At 36.7% G+C, this 19,883-nt stretch overlaps 1 protein-coding gene across 3 annotated transcripts in view; it reads left to right on the top strand.

Annotated features, from left to right (window-relative positions):
- Positions 1–19,883, top strand: part of zbtb16a (zinc finger and BTB domain containing 16a) — a 151,244-nt gene that overhangs the window by 36,588 nt on the left and 94,773 nt on the right. The gene's annotated exons all lie outside the window — the stretch shown is intronic.

Below are 19,883 nucleotides of genomic sequence, written 5' to 3'. Positions count from 1 at the left end.
ATAACTCCCCCTGAATCAAGATCTTGTATTTTCTCGTTAACTTTTAGATAATGCTTCATTTTCTGACTTTATAGGTATTCAGAATCATTTCCTGTTGATAGAAAGGTCATTTTTTATTTATTTTTAAACGGTCAGGTTATTTCCTGCTTAACATCAGCGCTCCAGGGTCCGATCGCATCCGCTGCCTTGGCAACGAAGACATTTCCCCCACATTTTGCTAAAAGAGCTAAGCAGCTCGACCCGCTTTTCCTCCTGGCGCCGCCGTCGACCTCCGAGGGTCCCCTCGCTGTCAAGGCGGCATTTAGCGACTCCGCCCCGGCCCCCCTCGCCTCAGCCGCCTCATGGAAATCAGCCTCTTAACAAACACATCTCCGTCTTCTCATTCTGCCACTGACTCCCTCCAGCGTCCCCCCCCCCAACCCTTTCCACTCCCCCCGCCTCCCCTAACCACCCCACCCCCTCACACTGTTGTTACCTGAGACAAGCAATTTACCTGTTGTGTTGTTTTCCTGACCCAGAGAAAACAATTTCGGAGGGTCTTCCTGAGCTCTTAGCAGCTTTTCTTCTCGCTCACAAGATGAATTGGAGAGCTGTCAGCGGCCGACAGACCGAGTACCCGCCGCTGTAACGCCACACTGCAAGTGTCTTTGATTAATGGAAGAGCCACCGCGAGCTGTTAGGAACCCGGCGAGAGCGATTGAGCGGCGGATACATGGCGACAGACGAGTGAGGCGGCGCCGGCCTCCTCGCTGTGGAGGAGGAGGGCGAAGGGTGTGGGGTGGAGGAGGGGGACGGATGAAGGCAGTGGCAGAGATACCGTTGATTTTATGTATTTATTTTTATATCTGTGAGTGATGCTTCACAAAAATAATGAAAGGCAATGGAAAATACCTCCCCCGGATGGCTGAAAAATTCACGAGAAATTATTAAAATAGCTTGTCAAAAGTTTTGCGCTGACTTACTGACTTACGCGGACTTAATATTTTTGTAAAATGTAAATTCAAAAATAAATAAATAATCAAACCCGGAAAATACCTCCCCTGGATGGCTGAAAAATTCACGAGAAATTATTAAAATAGCTTGTCTAAAGTTTTGCGCTGACTTACTGACTTACGCGGACTTAATATTTTTGTAAAATGTAAATTCAAAAATAAATAAATAATCAAACCTGGAATGCAAAACCTCCTATCTGCAAATTTTTCGATTTTGGGTTTTTGCATTGAATGGTGAGAAATGGGATGGCTCCACATTTTCAGTCTATCTGCAAGATAATCCCGCCTTTTCTTTTGACATAAATGTCACATAACAAAACAAAATGGACAATGAAGCTGAAAAAATTAGGAAAAATATACTTATCTGCATTGTCAGTGGTAAAAATACATGCTATGTAGTTTTTAGATTATAACAAAGAAATATAGTCTGTGAACAATCGAATATTCTCGAATATCTTTAACAAAGACCATACTACAATCAAATGATCATGAAATCATTTCTCGAAAAAAGTGTTTTTTTCAGATGTTTTTTCAGGATGTTTTTCATTCCAGCCATTGAGATAACATAACTAACAATAAGCAAGATATTGGTAAATTGCCAACGCAATATATAAAGCTGTTCTAGGAGTCATTTAGCATTAAACCGCTTAGGACATCTGGATGAGGGGACACTTCCTTGAAAAATTACATTTTTTTGATGGGAATTAATTCTGAGTATGCATTAATTGTACCGTTGTGTCCGTGATGAGGGGAATAAAAGTAAACCAAAAAAGAACAGAAGCACAAAACCTAAAAAAACAACAATTCTGGGATTGCATAAAAAAAGCAGGAAATCATAATTATAATTGATTTTAAATTAAATATGATACGGAGAAAAAACTTTAATTAATGAACATGGATTGATCTTAAATGTCAACGGAAGGTATAAGCCATGAATGACTGTGACTTTATTTAATAAAAAGAAAAATTACTATCGTAACTATAGTTATTTAACTCCAGATTAGGGAAAACTTGGAGCTTCGAGGTCACCGGTGTGATTATTTCGTCTAAATGGCGTTGCATTGGGGGACGGAGCCGGTGGGGCGTTTGCATAAATATGCATACGGGATTCTAGGAGACGGAAGGCCGGTGCAGCGGTGGCGGAATCGTTTTTGTTCAGATCAAACCCTTCATAATGGACATCGAGAGTCGCACCCCCAATCAATTTGATTGGCATAATGAGGTGAAGGCTAGTTGGCACAGAAGGTGTGTGTGTGTGTTTGTGTGTGTCACCCCACTGGGCAATTAATTACCTGCTCAGTAGCGTAGCATCTGCTGAGACGGGCACTCAAGCTCCACTAGCATCCCTCTCTCTCTCTCTCTCTCTCACGCCCCTCGCCCTCGCCTTCAGCGGAACTCGTCTGCCTCTGTCTTCGTGTGTGTTTGATGCAGCACCTGACACACACACACACACACACACACACACACACACACACACACACACACACACATTCACAGACCAGCTGGCAAATATTGAACGAGCCCCATTAGATGTTGGGTTGTAGCTTGTCTGGCCTCTTTTTTTTGTACGTAACAGTTGTTTGACTGTCTGTGTGTGTGTGTGTGTGTGTGTACGTGTGTGTTTGCGTGTGTTTGGGGAAAGAGGGCTGGGACAAAAATATTTTAATCTTTACTTATAAAATGTATGATTTTTACCATAACTTTGCTTTGCATGAGAGCAAGGTTTACGGACCAGCAAATAATTTGCATCGTTGCAATAATAATAATAATAATTATTTGAAAAGCAGATGTGCAGCCACAAACACATTCACACCACTCTTGCCGACACGCCAGATACAAACTGCAAAAGTCAATATTCAATTTTAAGCGGGCCAAAACAGTCTGAAAATCAACAAGCGATCGACTGATAGTAGCCTGACGACATTATCCGAATGCCTTATTCTGGAAGAAACAGAAAGTTGGGCGAAAAAAAAAAGACAAAAAAGCAAAAAACAAAACTTGCAACCAGTCCACTATAGGTCAAACAGAAATTAAATGGAAATAAAAAAGAATAAAAAAAAAAGGAAAAGGACTCAGAATTGTGATCCAATGAAATAGAAATTGCATAGAAATTTGCATTTTTTTCTAATGGAGTGAAGTTTCCTCATTTGGAGCCCAATTATGTTATTTGAAAAGTGTACAAACACACACATACTATATGTATATATATATATTGCAAATATGTGAGTCAACAAAAAATGGCAGCAGGGGAAAAAACATTTAAAAATGACATTTTTGAATAAAAATTGAATGACTCAATTTGAATGAGCTGCAATATTTCATAGCTATTTTTAATTCATTTATAGCTCCTTATTTTTTTTTAACCAAAAAACATTCTTTACAAAAAAATTAAAAGGAAATAGAGTTGGAAGCACGTTCAGGTGTGAACCTTGGCGAGACATGGTTGCGTAACGGCCGCCCAAATTTAGTTTGAGGAAACTCAGGGGAATTTCAATCACTGCTAGAAATAAGAGCAAATTTCATGCTTCATTATCCTCTTTCACTTCCTGGGCAGCTAATCCACACTTCATTTTACACACTGAATTTTTGTTTTACATTTTTTTATTAAAAAAACATGAACTCATCACTGTTTATACCTGACGAATAGAACGGGAAAAAGAAATATTAGCAGAATTTTTTTCACTGAATAAAGAGATCAAATAACTCAATGATTTCTTGTAAATAAAATACCTAAATACATAAAGTAAAACAAATACCTGAAGTCAAGATCGGTTGTACCGATGCCACTGCAGGATCCTTCACCCCATAAACACTGGCTTAATAGTAACTGATGGAATCAGAGATATATCCAGGAATTTCAGAAAATCAATAAAAATGGAAGAAAAATGGACTGAAGGGTTTTGTATCACTTGCATTTAATTTTAAAGAGATGGACAGATCGATAGATTCAAATTGATTTATCAATCTAAAAACTGTGAAATTATAAGGTCAGCATCAGCCGCAAACAAACAGTCATTAGGCTAAAGCACGAGGGACAGACTATACATTTTAAATAGAAATGGGAATATATTGATACAAAATAGTTAGGATTCACTTGAAAATATAATTTTGTAAATGAATGACTTTAAAAATAAAAGATATATTGTGAAAATGAGGGTAGAAAAGAAAACATGTAGAAATTAATCCATGAAATCCAAATTTTTACACTTAGAAATGGAACAAGCACCAACAGATGATCGGGAAAAAAACAAAAATATAATAATATAAATGATAATAATAATAATGACAACAATAATTGTCATTTTAGTCATAATACTACTACTACTACTAATAATAATAATAGTAATAATAATAATGATGTTGATGATGACAATCATAATAAAAATTATTATTATTACTATTATTATTAAAACTTTCTAGTAATTTCAAATACCCCATGGGAGTTGGAAGCAAATATATTGAGAATGAGAATTGACTTGACTGGCAAGAAATTATCTGTAAATGACAAGAAATATTAAAAGCAGCATCATAAAAATTAAACAACTAAAAATACAAATAAACGTAGGACATAATTCTCAAACTAAATAAAAAAATAGGCGATTAAATAAAAAAACAGAAATAAATTAAGAATACAATTACCTGGAAGTTAAGAATGAAATAGCCAAAAATTATGATATATTACCATTAAATTACACATCAGGCAATACAGACAAAAACAAATGGGTTAATTTTTACCAACACTTGACTTAGAAATAAAACAGACATATTTCTGACTTTCTACACTGAGCGCTTAAGTTTAATTTAACAAAATGAGGAAGACAGTTTCTGAAAGAGGAAGGATCACTGCGGTCATTGTACCAAAGTTTTGGTTTTGTTACACAGTTTATGGTTTTGTTACACAGTTATTACAGATACAGTGATGGCGGCAATAGCAAGCACCTTCCAGGCTTCGCACAAACTCCTGGACCATGAACATGCTCTAAAGGACAGTCCGCGTGGCCTCCAATGCCATGTGAACACACACACACACACACACACACACACACACACACACACACACACACACACACACACACGCACACCCACGCACACCCGTGTCATGAAAACCTTCCCAAGGGCACAGAGACTGTGAAAATAAAGCTCTTACCTTTCTCTTTATAAACCACTTTGATTTCCCATGTGAGAGGGGTACCTAAAAATATCACTTACACACACCAACACACACTTACACACGCACACACAAACACACACACACACACACACACACACGCACGCACGCACACACTGTGGCTCCTGGTATCGGGAGTGTCCGGTGCTAGGAGGCGAAAGTGACAAAATATTGACATAAAAAAGATTTAAATTAAATTAAAAAAATGAATTGAAAAAATTTGTAACAAAAATAAGATGCAAAAAATGTGTTTCAGTGTCACCTGAAGTTTAGTGGAGAAGCACCTGCCAAGAAATACAAATAAAATAAGAAACAGGTGGTTGTCTGCAAATTTATGCAGTTACATCCGTATCGCTGAAAATAAAAAATAATAATACATTCGAAATAATAGATCATTTTGTCAAAAATAAAAAATAAAAATTGAGAAGAAAATGACGATTTAATTTAACATAATAAGTACAACTTTCTCTAGGTTTGGAAAAGATGTGAAAAGTCGCAACTGGAAATGGTCCCTTAAATCAACAGGGTGTGTTTATAATTCCAGACGCACAACACCCAAACACTCACATCTACATCTGGCAGCTGTTGCATCTTGTTTTTTTATCCTCTGAAATTACAGGCTTAAAAAAACATTACATTTGGCAAAAATAAGAATGCATAATATGTTATGCATATGTGGTCTTTTAAAACCTTTTTCTGGTCCTCCCCCCCCCCCCCCCTTGCTCTTATTTCCAACTCAAACCTAAAGTGTTGCCAGAACGCAGAAATGCAGAAAAAAATGAATCAGAAAATTTTCAAAAACACCTTAAAATAAGCAAGAAAATAGGTCCTTGAAATGGCACAGTAAAAAGGAAGACCGGGTGCATTCACCTGAAAACAACAACAAAAAAACACAACGCACCTTACTTAAGAAATTAAAAGCATGACAATAATGGTAATGACAGTCGTTTTGAATAAATGAAAAAAAATAGAGGAATTGATAAAGGAATTGCTCTTTATTTAATGAAAAAATTAAAAACCACATGGAATTAGAGGGAAAAACTTCTCTTAAAAAGAGTGGCGCTTTGAATTTTAAATCTCAATTTTGTGGTTTTAAATTGTAACTATGTGTATGATTATGATTGCATACATGGTTAATATGATTAGAGAACATATTAAAATATAATTGTATTAATTATTTGTTTTACAAGTGTTGTATAATAAATTAAACAAATAGTTTAATTTATGTATATATATGTATATATTAAATACAATTTAATATATACATATATACATTTGTTTTGTTTTGTTTATTTGTCTGTCACAATTAACCGTTGTGCTATTGAGTTGAACTTAATTGAAATGATTGACATCTCCTTTTCAGCTTACATTCAGACTTTAGAGAGAAAAAAATAAATAACCTGATCACAAGGTCAGAGTTGGGAGACAGTGCGGCGCCGTCTCATCAGCAACTTTCTCTCTGTCGCAGGTTGTTTTTTTTTTTTTGTGTTTAGCCTCACCTTTTTCCTGCAAGTCGCACAGGTAGACAAAACGGCGTTCACTTCTTATGTTCATTTTTATTTTTTTTTTCTTATCCGGCTCTTTATTGATGTAACAGGTGCTTTAAGCTCAGTCAAAACAACACCCTCCCTGTGTTTGGTTTCTCAGAGCGGAAAACTAAAGTTAGACATCCAGTTTTTTTTTTTGTGTTTTTTTTTTTTTTTTTTTCCTTGCCACTTGATGGAAGGTGATGCCGATAAATAATTCATGAGTGGAGAAGGGGAGGCTTTTGTCTGGCTGCTTTTTATAGATCAGCAGAGCCTCAGCCTCGCGCTTCACAAACGCCTTAGCCAACCGTCGCCGCGACTCCTCTCCTCGGATGAAGAATGAAGGGAGGGAGGGGAAAAAGAAAGAAAACAAAAAAAAAAAAAACAGCGACAGAATGTAGATGCGCTGTTTTCAGACACCTTTAGATGCAGAAAGGGGCGAGAAAGAGAGAGAGAAAGAGGGATGAGGTTCACTTTAATGCAGGCGCTTTTTGAACATGTGATCTTTCTTTCTTTTAGGTCTGGTTGCGACCGGGGAAAACAGACAGGAGTGGGGGTGCTGGGGGGGTTTGATAACAGGGGAGTCAGATAGTTTTCGCGCAGAGTTGCTAGATTTGGCTAAAAATGACATGCTCTGCCCTCAAACGCTGGGCTTCTTGATGTCGGGGATTTGGGGGGGTATTTGAGGTATTTGGGTCACTTATGCGCTAATTTTTCCCGACAGTTACTTCCTGGTACCAGGCTAACTTTTGTCTTTTTCATAATTTCTTGTTCTGTGTGACATACAAATGAGAGAGCGAACGGTTGTATGTCTCTCTATATGCCCTGTGAATGAGGCCATAATAAACCATGTATATATTTAACATGTGAACTAGACAGAATGGTTGTAAGGCTCCATATGACATATGAATGAGTGAGTGAGTGAATAAGTCATATCTCTTTATGTAATGAGTGCATGAGAGAGTGAATGGTTGTATATCGTTGTATAACTTGAATGATTGTATGTCAGTATATTTGCCATGTGAATGATGTAGTGAATGGTTGTATATCTCTGTATGACATGTGGATGAGAAAGTGAATGGTTATATGTCAGTGTATACGTCATGAGAATGAGGAAGTGAATGGCCGGATGCCTCTGTATGATGAGTGAATGTGTGAATAGAAGAATGAATGGCTTAATATCTCCATTGGATGAGTCAATGCAAGTGAATGTATGGTTTTATGTCAGCATATATGCCAAGTGAGTGATGGAGAAAATAGGTGCATGTTTCCTTCAGCAAGAGTGATTGTAATGATTGTATGTCAACATATTTGTTGTTTGAATGAGAGCGTGAACGGTTGTACGTCTCCATTTGATGGGTGAATAAGTGAATGAGAGAGTGAATGGCATTATATCTCCATGTAACTTGTATTTGCAATAGAGTGGTTGTCTCTATTGAACAAGTGAATGGCTGTATGTCTAAATGTCGTGCGAATGATAGTGAACAGTTGTGCGGCTCAATGAGTGGCCCCGTGAACCTGGGCGAGCGACCCGAATCGCAGTATGAGTGGTACAGATAACTCATGAATTAATTACTAATATTTATATTATTTCTCAATTAATTTTAAGTAATTTCTTGCTGATTTTCATGGGAAATGGTGACATATTTAAAATGGATCTGTTATTGTTATTGATATATCTTCCTGATAATGAGGTCAGATCCATTTTCTTTTTTTTCAAGTCATTACTATTTTCATGAGATTTTTTTTTTTTAATTAAAGAGAAAAAAGGCTTTTTTTTTTTATCTGGAAATCTTCATTTGCCATGACTTGTTTTTTTTTTTCTTGACATTCGGGCAGTTATAAATAATTTACTGCAGAATTAAAGGTAATATATTGTACAGGTGTTCTTTTTGGCGGGGTGCAGTTGAAATGAGGAGAGAGAGACACTTTGAGGGCAGAAGGAGACGGGGGGAGAAGAGTGGTATGTCAGATCATTTCCAGGGGAAGGCCTAACTTCTACTTTTAAGCCCAAACTTTTTTTTCTTTTTTCCTTTTTTTTTTCACAAACACCATTTTCTGCCCTCAAAAGTATGGCGTTATTTTCTCCTGATCCCACTAATCCTTATTTAACCAGGCGGGTCGACCCAGAGCACGCTGTCATTCATAGCGGGCTTGTGCGTGTGTGCGTGTGTGTGTGTGTGTGTGTGTGTGGTGGGGATCAGAGGTTATAGCCACTTTAACCAAAAGTATTGTTTTTGCAAAGTTTTTCAAAGAAATCAGTAACTTTTTATATCCCCAATTCTAGATACTCAGGATGGAGGACAAGATCAGGTGTTCAGTGTTCTATTTCTTTTTTAAAAAAAACAGATTCGAGACGAGTCGTTTAAGTCGCCGATGTTCATTTTTCAAAGTGATTTTATGCAAATTTTTGGGGAATATGAAGTAATTTTTCAGTTCTGTTTACTTTTAGTTACGATTGTTTTTTTTTGTTTTGTTTTGTTTTTTAATTTGTGTTACTTGCATTAAAACTCTTTCACATGGTATCTGAGTCATTTCAATATTAAAAAAACAAAACAAAAAACTTAAAAAAAAAAATGTTGGGCCTAACCCTGTTCTGGTCATCTGTATATAGACACATATGCCATGCCCTGTCTACTTCTAACCTGCTGCTCACATTTAATATTAATTTACAAAAATAGAAAAAAAATAGAATGGAAAAAAAAAAAAAAATTTTTTCAAGTCAGAATTTTTGACACAATTTTTAGCAGTTATGGAGACACTGATGTGTGACCTTACCAGATACTGTGATTCTGCATTGACGTAAACATTCACAGGGTTCTCCTTTCTTGCCACAAAAGAAAAATTAGGTTGCTGCTATTCAGCGTTATCGGGACATCATTTCGGGACATTGTTCTGTGTTATGTTTTTTCCTTTTTTCCCCTAATTTTCAGTAAAAGCTTGCTGTCATACCTCGCTGAGTTTTAATTAATCCGATCTCACAGGATCTGACTGCGCTTTTGTCAGCTAACCACGGAGATAAGGTATTCTCTGCCACTGCACCTCTATTGTAAAAAAAAAAAAATAGAATTTAATGGTGTGGATGTTCTCTCGGGCTCTGTTTTCGCGGCGTGAGAAAACTAGACCGAGCGTACGCAGACAACACCGTCCAGAATGGTTTTGGTGACATTTATTTCCTTTTTCCAGCCAAGTAGGTGCGTCACCTTGCACTCGGTTATATTGTTTCGAGTTTCTGTCAACCTCGACCCAGATATCATTTTTGGTTTACTTTTTATATTGGATGGTTTAATAGAAATTAGAACGACACAAGAATCAAAAACCTTGCGGTTAAATAGCGCTTGGTTTTTCTTATTGTTTTTTTTGTTTTTTACGGCTGCCAGGAACTTTTCAGTGCCTTGAACTTTTCCTTCCTGAAACTACACTATTTTTTTTTGAGCATTTGGACAGCATAGGAACCAGGAACTAGGACCTCAGTACCTAGAAGTAGTTCATTTGCTACTCCAAGACAGGTTGATATTTAAGGTCCTTTAGGAACTAAGTGACATAGGAGATTAAACCTTGTAAGCCATGCACACTACCAGATACTTTGTGCAGTGCGCCATTTTTGCAAACTGGTCAGCTGCTTTCTACAAAATGGATGGAAACTGCGAGAAATGGACCAACCAAGAGGTCCAAGCTCTTCTGGCCTGCTGTACTACAGAGGAATTTTCAGGGCTTGCGGGGAAATGTGAACATTTTCGCCTACAAAAGGGTACAGAGTTAGCTAACGCTGAGGTGTTTCACACGAGGAAACAGTGCAAGGAGAAAATAAAAACAATTCAACCCATGTGATAGTCTGAGGTTATTATTCCCACCACGCAGAATGTGATCGTCGTGGTGATGCCCCCCTCCATGTTGTCCCGTGTCGTGAAAACAAAAAAGTAGTCCCCTGGAGGGGTGAGGGTACTTCCTGGAAGGGATATCTGAGGTGGATAGTTCTGAGAACTGTTGCGTCTGTTAGCGGCTAAAGCTAAATTTGTTTGTGTCGTCAGCAGGGGGCCAGCTAGCTTGTCGTGCTCTAGCTCCTTTTTGCTTTAGCTGATGGACTGTAGCCCTAAACTATACTGGCCTCTACCACCCAGTTTGAAGAACCATCTCGGTTTTGCTTCATGTGTCCATAAAACCGATACGGCGTAACCCCTGGAGTCAAACACATCCCTTTTGTGGGCGTATCCTGAACCGTTTGGCATAGCAAAATGGGAATAAAGCATCCCCAGAAAAAGGAATAAGACATATTTCTGGCGATGGGAATATTTCCTCGGCACATTTCCTCAGCCCATTTCAGGGGATTAGGTCACATCCCGTTAAGTAAAAGTCATCCGGTCAAAGGACCGAACCACTCGACACCAAGTGGAAAATGTCTCGCAGGAGAAGACGGAGGGTATTAAATGACTGAATCCCACCGCCTAGACTGAATTGGGGTCCAGGTATCTGACTTGGATTAAAAACTGGGATTAAGTGAAAATGATTTTTTTTTTTTAAACTGAAGCACAATTAGATGGTGATGGGATTATATCCAATCTCTATTACCGTTGGACCTTTTTGTTTTTTTTGCCACAAAAGTGGCAGGAGAAAATTACATCTGCCGACAATTTGTACCTCTCAAACAGAAGAGATTTTTTCACTTTGCAAAGACTTGATCTCTTGGCAAACTGTTTACAGTTCTATATTTGATAAAATTATCGACAATATCTCTTTAAATTTAAAAGGGAAGATTCAACAGATAGTTCCAAAACTATGAAAGTAAATAAGCTCTAGAATAGCATGATCATATCTATCTATCTATCTATCTATCTATCTATCTATCTATCTATCTATCTATCTATCTATCTATCTATCTATCTATCTATCTATCTACATTTAAAACATATATTATTTACATTATGTACATAAATATAAATGCAAGAGTACTTATTCAGAGCTTTTTCGAATTCAAAGCAACAATCTTCAGACCACCAAACACAAGTACGGAAGGTCATGTCTGTCATGCATAGAGAAAATTGGACATTTGCAAAGTACGAACTATAGATGATTAGATTATATAGGCAGTGATCCTCATAATATGGCTGCCAAGTCACAATATTTTTGATTAACATTGCCAGTTTACTTCTCAGGTCCCTTTTATGTGAAAAAACAACGACAGCTATTTGTTAATTTTCCACTAAATGTGCGATGTTGGCAATATAATGAATAACAAATTAACGTCAAAAACGAGAGAAATAAAAATGATGTGTACCTATGTGGAAAATTACCAAGAGATTACCTTATATTTAGAATGCTGTACTTCAAAACATTTGCAGGCCATCACCTAAATAAAAAAAAGAAAGGCATACAGTAAGTAAATAATAAAAATGTGCATAAAAGAATAAGAATACTGAATGATTAACTGTTAAGCGATTATCAAGTAAACATGGAATTACCTGAAATTCAGACAGACATGACCTTAAAAGAAGCTTGCCAATAAAAATAGGCAAGAAATAACTGGAAAACTAAATCTAAAAACATCTGCAAGAAATCTCCATGAATAGATATCGACATTAGTCGATGATCACCAAAATAAAAGCGGATAAGTGGCATAGAATTATCTAAAAACATTTAAGAAATGACCTATGAATTAGCATAGCTCGTCAGGTAAACATTTGGGAAAGAAAATCACCTTAACTTGATTATATGAAAAAAAAAAATGACAGAGATTCGGTTGAAATGGTTTCTTCAAGCAGTAAGTTGCCATAAAATTAGCAACTGCTCGCAAAAAAAAAGGCAGTAATGATCTCTGTGACAACAAAAATATTCGATGCCTTGATTAATGCAGCACATCAAATATTAACATAATTTAGAAAGTCATTTTAAAACCAGCTAGATATCATAATTAAGGTAGATGTGCAGACAAGCCTCGTTCCCCGTCTTAAAGCCCCGTCATGGCCACCGTGTTTGGATGTGATTTGTGTTCCATCGCCCAAAAAAACCCGCCAAAATCGCGGCTGACGTCGTAAGTCTGAGGGTCGAAAAACAAAGAGCCGATTCTATCCATCCTGATCAGTCGTTCCAACGATTCCTGCAGGTCTCGTTCGGTGTCGGCTATATTATAAATAACAGTCGGGATGAAAGGCGGCGCCCCCCACCACCGCCACCGCCGCCCTCCACGCTTGCCTGCTACTCGTCTATGCTCCACACGATTGCCTCGGCGTTGGTTGTGTGGCTGGAATTTCTATGAACGTCTCGCGAGCAAGGGACGACGGGGGCCAAGTCATTGATATGTGCGAGACGACTCAGGATAAACAGCCCCTGCTCACCGGTGCTACGGCAGCCTTATACATTCTGATCCAGCTCACACTGAGTGGGGGAATGTGTGTGTGTGTATGTATGTATCTGGGGGTGGGGGCTAAAAATGACTGAAAGGGAGCTTTTTTTTTTTTTTTTTTTTTTTTCTCTTCCCCGTCCACACCTGCTTCTCCAGGCAGACAAAAAGTGAACCCGTGGAAATGCAAGATCACTCCAGATGAAGCGCCATGATGTCCCAGCCTCGACTGTCGGCAGGAAAAATACCTAAAAAGAATCAGCAGGAAATTAAGTTGAAAAAAAATTCAAAAATAGAAATACACAAAAAAAGCAAAGGAAATGCTTGAACATGAGCCTAAAATATTTACTTGAAAATTAGCCTATAATTAGCATGCGCTAATACAATGATCCATTCAACGAGTGGCCAACACATGACCTAAAAGTGTACACAAAAAAGAAAAGGAGGGTGGGATTCACTAGAGCAGTTTTGAATAATGAAAAAATGAATGTCCCAAAAATTTTCTTAAAAATTATCCCCCAAATTTCTCACATTAGCTGAAAATTAGTTCAGAATTAGCATGGATTTATTAGAAAGGTCTCTAAAGGTCTCAGATCTTAAAATGTCTAAAGTTTGACCTTAAAAAAATTAACTAAAAGAAAGAAAAATTGGAGAGAAATTGACTCGATCTGAACGTCATTATGGAAAAATTAGCAAAAAATTTAAAAATACATATTAAGAGTTGTGGACATGAAAATGTTTTCACAAAAATTCTCACAAAAAAATCAACTAAACTTAAGCTTACAGTTAGCATGAAGTTACTATGAATGCTTTCTAATGCTTTATCGAAATATGAAGGAGAAAAAGGTGGGGAAATTCACTGGGACAGTTTTTAATCATGGAAAAATCTGCAAAAAAAAACAAAAAAAATTATCAAGACATTACATTTTTTTCTGAAAAATCCTCCAAAAATGTCTAAAACCAGTTGAAAATTACAAAATAAAATGTTTTTTTCAGTTTTCACTGATGTAATTAATGTAAATGATGTAATTAACCAAAAATACGTCGTTTTTGTGTTTTTGTGTCTTTTGTGTTCAAATGAATCTGTGCCAAGATCAAAATCAAAGATGTCCCTTGGTTTTAACTCGCCAAACATCCTCCATTGTGTTGACAGTCCTTTGTGTTTCAGAGGCTGGCAGTTTTTCTAAACCTTAATGGACTGAAAATCCACGGCAGGAAAACAGAGCATCCAGGAAGTGGCCACTTTAGTGCCACATCAGTGTTGCCGTGTTGCGACACATTTGACCTTTGTTCACCTCCTGTAAATAGGTGTGTGTGTGTGTGTGTGTGTGTGTGTGTGTGTGTGTGTCTGTTTGTGTGTGTGTGTGTGATTGTGTGTGTCCTTCATCATCCTATATCCGTCATGGATGATTTCAAAGAATTAAGAACTCGGGAATGACCCTCTTGATTCAGCATCTCCAGTCAAGTCCGATCATTTGTACTCGGTGAAATAACTTAAGCTGTTTGCCTTGTAAAAGTGTTATTTTTTATCGTTATTATTTCTTTATTTTTTTCTGTCTTTTTTTATCTGTTTTCAAAATCACGGTTAAAATCACTGCCAGGAAATTGGTGAAAAATTGCCTAGAGATCAAGGAGAAACCACCTGATGATTTGCTGGAGGAAAAAAAACAGCTAATGAAAAAAAGAAATTCAGCAAAAGTTTGCAAAAAAGTAAAAGCAACAACTTTTAGAAAATGAAAACACATAATTTCTAAAATAAATAAATTAAAAAAAAGGAAAATAAACTGAAAATGATTGTAGAAATTTACAAATGAGTGCGGAAAATTAAAGAAAAAGGACAATTAATTTCAAAATGCAAGAAATATGGAAAATTCAAAGTATTGAATAGGCCTATTTATTTGAGAAGATATCAAGAAAACAAATGAAAGAAGTAAGTGAAGTACAGAAGCATTTACGCTGAATGATCGGGTTTTAGTGTGAGAAAAATAATCCATTCATTCAACAGATTTTAATCTGATGGTTCCTGATTCACACACACACACACACACACACACACAGACACATGCACGCACGTGCACACATACACACAAATTGCCTCCCTTTATCTTTTAGTGTTTCTTCCCCTCTTTATTTATGTACGTCGTTCCATCCTGCTTTATGGCTCCTGCAGGAGCATCAGACCCTGGAAATGGACGAAAAAATAAAAGACGGGGGGGGGATAGAGCACGAAGCACTTTGAGGGAAAGAACACATTCAGGATCCACTTCTTCTTTCTTTATTTTTTATTTTTTTTAAGGCCGGGGGAAGCTGTGTATTTATAGAAAGAGGACAGTGTGACAAGCATAGGTCACCTGATAGGGAAGAAGCAAGCGGAAGCTAAAATAGCCCAGACAGCACAACACTTTATGACCCGTATATAATTTGAAAAAAAAAAGATATCTAGAAAATAATGTTACTTTTATACAGATAAATAAATAAATGAATAAATAATGAAATATAATTAGGAAGCTAGTCGGGCTAAAATAATGAAGAGAGCACAGAAATCCTTTCTTAAAAGATTACAAAAATGACCTATATAGAAAAAGAAGAATATTCATTTAAAGTGACTCAAATACAGCTTTTGGGAGCTTTTTTTTTCGAAGGCAACTGATTTAATATGTCCTTGTGTTGTGCCGAGAATATTCTGTTAAAGAAAAATTGACAGTTTGAGGCCGTGCTTCATGTTTGTATTAATTTACGGCGGATCGAGAGAGCGAGGTCTGCAACGCATTTTTAAGTATTTACTTCACAAGGGAGGTAGGTGATTGAAGAATGTTTAGTGGACAAATGATAACTCCAAAGTTTACTGCATGACAGTTGGACAAAGTTTATTATTAATGGAGTTAACAGCCCGAGTAGGTTTTAATGGCGACAAGTGTATGTGTGTGTGTGTATTGTGACCATGGTTGACTTGGTATGTAAGGGTTATTCATCGTCTAATAAATTTTATTTTTTTTTCTCGTTTGAGATTATTTTGTCAAAATCCAGCTCATTCTGCTTATTCCTTGTCAATTTTTTTGACTTTTTTTGACAAAAAAAAAATCAGGAACGCCTGATTATTTATTATGGTACTTTATGCTGCAATCGATTTGAAATAAGTCCTGTCAATGTCATGCATAACTTATTATGTATTATCAATAAATATTTAGCCTCCAGTTGTGGCTCAATTTGTTTTTGTTGATAAATCACATAAATAAATAGTTTTTATGTCTAAGGTTTTTGGGGCTTTTTTTTGCCAAATTTTTACCAGATTTTTCATAATATTTTTTCCCCCTAATTTAAAAAAAACAACAACAATATTCATAATTTGAAGAGCATTTTTCAATCAAGGTATTCCCAATAGATTTATTAAAAAAAATCAGGAGCATCACATTTACATGGTACGTTATGGTATAATCAATTGAACTAATTATCGATTACTAGTTAATTTCAGTTGTGGCTCAAGTTGTTTCAGGCTGATATATAAAGCTGTTTTTTGTGTTTGTTAGTTCATTACTTTTTGGCCAAATTTTTACCAAACATTTGTTTTTTTTTCCCCCTAATTAAAAAAATCCAGTTCCATAATTCAAATTCCCCCCTTTTTGATCATTTTAAAATACCTACATATATCTTTACTCATATATCCCTCCTAATTTTGAGATAATTTGTTCTTGTCATTTCATTTAACTACTTTGATGGGGAAATTTAAAAGAAATTTCTTGAATTTTCAAGTCACTCTTCATTGTTGATCGCTGTTCTTTTTTTTTTTTTTTAATTTTCCAGAAACATTTGGTCTATTTTTCTAAAATTTGTATCCAATCATTAAGTTGTCTTCTCCTATTGAGTACACCGTTGGAAGGAGAACAAAAGCGGGACCAGCTGCCGTCCCCAGCCAAAATGGGTCAGTGGAGGAAGACGTGAGCGGAGTTAAGCCGCTGAAACGCAACTTGCTCGTCTCGCAACGGACACACAAACAGCGTCGGGACCATCGGTCTTAATAAGTCCATCCGCAGCTTATCAGTGTCTGTCGGGGGGCACAATGCCGCAATTGAAGCGATGCACAAAAGGCCTTTGAGAGGCTTTGTGTGGCAGTGTGTTGTGTGTTTACAGCGCCGCTGTGTCACCTCTTATCGAGGTGAAAGTGTCGCACTTCACCTGTGATTTTCGCCGGTAGTGGAAAAAAAAAGAGAAGAAATGGCTCCTTTTGTGTATCTTTGTGTCTGGCTGTTTTCGGGGACTCGATTCAGACTGGTGCTGTGAGTGTGCGTGTTGAGGATTCACCCGGCGTTGCTACTAACTCAATAGACAGCTACTTCTGAGCTCATATTTATTTTTGTGATTATTACTATTATTATTACTCAAGTGTCAGCAATTCGAGCAAAACACAGTTTGTTTGTTTTTTTATTTTACTTTTTTACTTTTTACTTTTTTTTTTTTTTAATTTTACCAAACTGCTCCAAGGGGGAGCAGTTTGGCTCGTGGCTCATCCATGGATTGATGGCAAAGGAGAGAATATTTCCTGCGAGGGATTATGAGAGAATTCAGAAATAAATAGAAAATCTAATATATGAGTCGAGTATGAATGAAACGTCCGAAAATTCCTTTAAATATTAGCAACAGTTATCTGTAATCCAGCAAAAAATTTCTGAACTGTAATCGAAAACCGTATTTAATGAACAAGATATTGCCTTAATTTATAGTATAGTATAGTATATATAGTATATAGTATATAGTATATATATAAAGTTATATATATATTTATATATTTGCTGGAAAATTAGCAAGAAATGGGCTTGAAAAGTCCTGAAAGTAGCATGGCATTTTAGGGTAAGTAAAAAAATAACATTTCCTGGAAAACTGAGATAGAATTCTTTAAAAACATGAGGGCTTTAAGTGATAGTCAGAATTAGATGAGCAGGAAACCTTAAAATTGATATTTTGTGGCACTTTATGGTCTAATTGATTAAAATGAGTCCCCACAGGGTCATGAATAAGTAAATTGTCTGTATTGTTTATGTTGAGAAAACTGAGATTCTTTGGGTGTTTATTTTTTCCACATTTTTTTAATAATATCATTTCCATCACCTAAAAGCATTTTTCAATCAATTTCTTTGAAAACACACACCGATATTATTTTTTTCATTTTTTTTCACAAGTGAGCAGGAAATGCCTCCTGTGTTTTGTTAAATAATACAATAAATAGTCTTATTTATAGATAGATTTATAGAACTATTTGAAATTTACAAATCAGAGAGGAAGTACTATATACCCGACTCCTGCTAAAAAGGAGGATATCACCTAAAAAATTGCAACAAATGAAAATTAAAAAAAAAATGAAAAAAATTGAATGATATTGGGTGGATATTGTATAAAATTCTTGAAAATCAGTCCACAAGTGATGAGTCACACAGTATTGTAAAACGGTGCCGCCGCCTTGAGACCGGGACCTGATGTTTGCCATCCAGTAAAGTTATTATGGGGACTTCATTTTTTGGCACAAACTCTGCAGTTTGACATTTTGCCTGCTTCACTCTAAATTTGTATATTTTCTGCAACCAAAAAGAGACATGTTCAAAATGATAATACAATTCTGTCTACCAATATATTCACTATCCCTCCTCTGTACCTCCATCTCAGTCTGGCTTCTCTGACCATCTCTCCAAAACATCTAACATGTGCTGTTCCTCCGGTAGACTCATTCCAGATCCTATCCATCCTGGTCACTCCCAACGAGAACCTCAACATCTTCACCTCTGCGATCTCCAGCTTTGCCTCCTGTCTTTTCGTCAACTGAGTCTTGGCCATACAGCATCACTGGTCTCACCACTGTCTTGTACACCTTTCCTTTCATTCTGGCTGATAGCCTTCTATCGAATAGTACCCCAAACACTTTTCTTCACCCATTCCAACCTGCTTGAACCAATCTCACAGCTAGCATACATGTCCTGCACCAGTCTAACATACTTCTCTGCCTCTCCAGATTTCTTCTTATGATACCAGAGTTCCTCTCTTGGCACCCTGTCATATGCTTTTCTAGGTCTACAAAAACACAATGCAGCGCCCTTTGGCCTCCTCTGTACTTCTCTTTTAGCATTCTCAAAGCAAACACTGGATCTGTAGTACTATTTCTAGGCATGAAGTCATACCGTTGTTCACAAATGCTGACTTCCGCTCTCAGTCAAGTTTCCATTACTCTCCTCCATAACTTCATTGTATGGCTCATCAACGTTATCACTCGATAGTTGCCGCAATTCTGCACATCCCACTTGTTCATAAAAATGGGCACCATCACACTTTGTCTCCATTCGTCAGGCATCTTCTCAATCTCTAAGATCCTGTTGAATAATCTAGTCAGAAATCTACCGCTGCCCTTCACAGGTATATCATCAGTGAAAACTGCCTTTCCACTCAACATCCTCTTCAATGCCTTCCTCACTTCACTTTTACTAATCTCTGCTACTTTGTGGTCAACAATAGTCACCTCTTCTACCCTTGCCTCTTTTTCATTTTCCGCATTCATCTACTCTTCAAAGTAGTCTTTCCATCTTCTCATCACTCTTGAACCATCTGTCAATACTTTTCCCTCTTTATCCTTAATCACCTGGACCTGTTGTACATCCTTTCCATCTTTATCTCTTTGTTTTGCCAACCTGTGTAGATCATTCTCTCCCTCCTTACTGTCCTTAAAGGAAAAAAAACAAAACTGGGATATTACAAATAAATAAATAGATAAATGTTTGTGTCTGTGGGCAGGCATCACAGCATTTTAAGATAGAATAGAAAATAAAATAGAAAAATATACAATATACAGAAATAAAAGCAACATATTAAAAAATTCATTT

Source organism: Fistularia commersonii, chromosome 15 (assembly GCF_037954325.1).
Source record: "Fistularia commersonii isolate RoL2024-O1a breed Wild chromosome 15, RoL_Fcom_v1.0, whole genome shotgun sequence".
Lineage (NCBI taxonomy): Eukaryota > Metazoa > Chordata > Actinopteri > Syngnathiformes > Fistulariidae > Fistularia > Fistularia commersonii.
The sequence above is the reverse complement of the archived record's forward strand: the minus strand, read 5'-3'. Positions and strand labels throughout refer to the sequence as shown.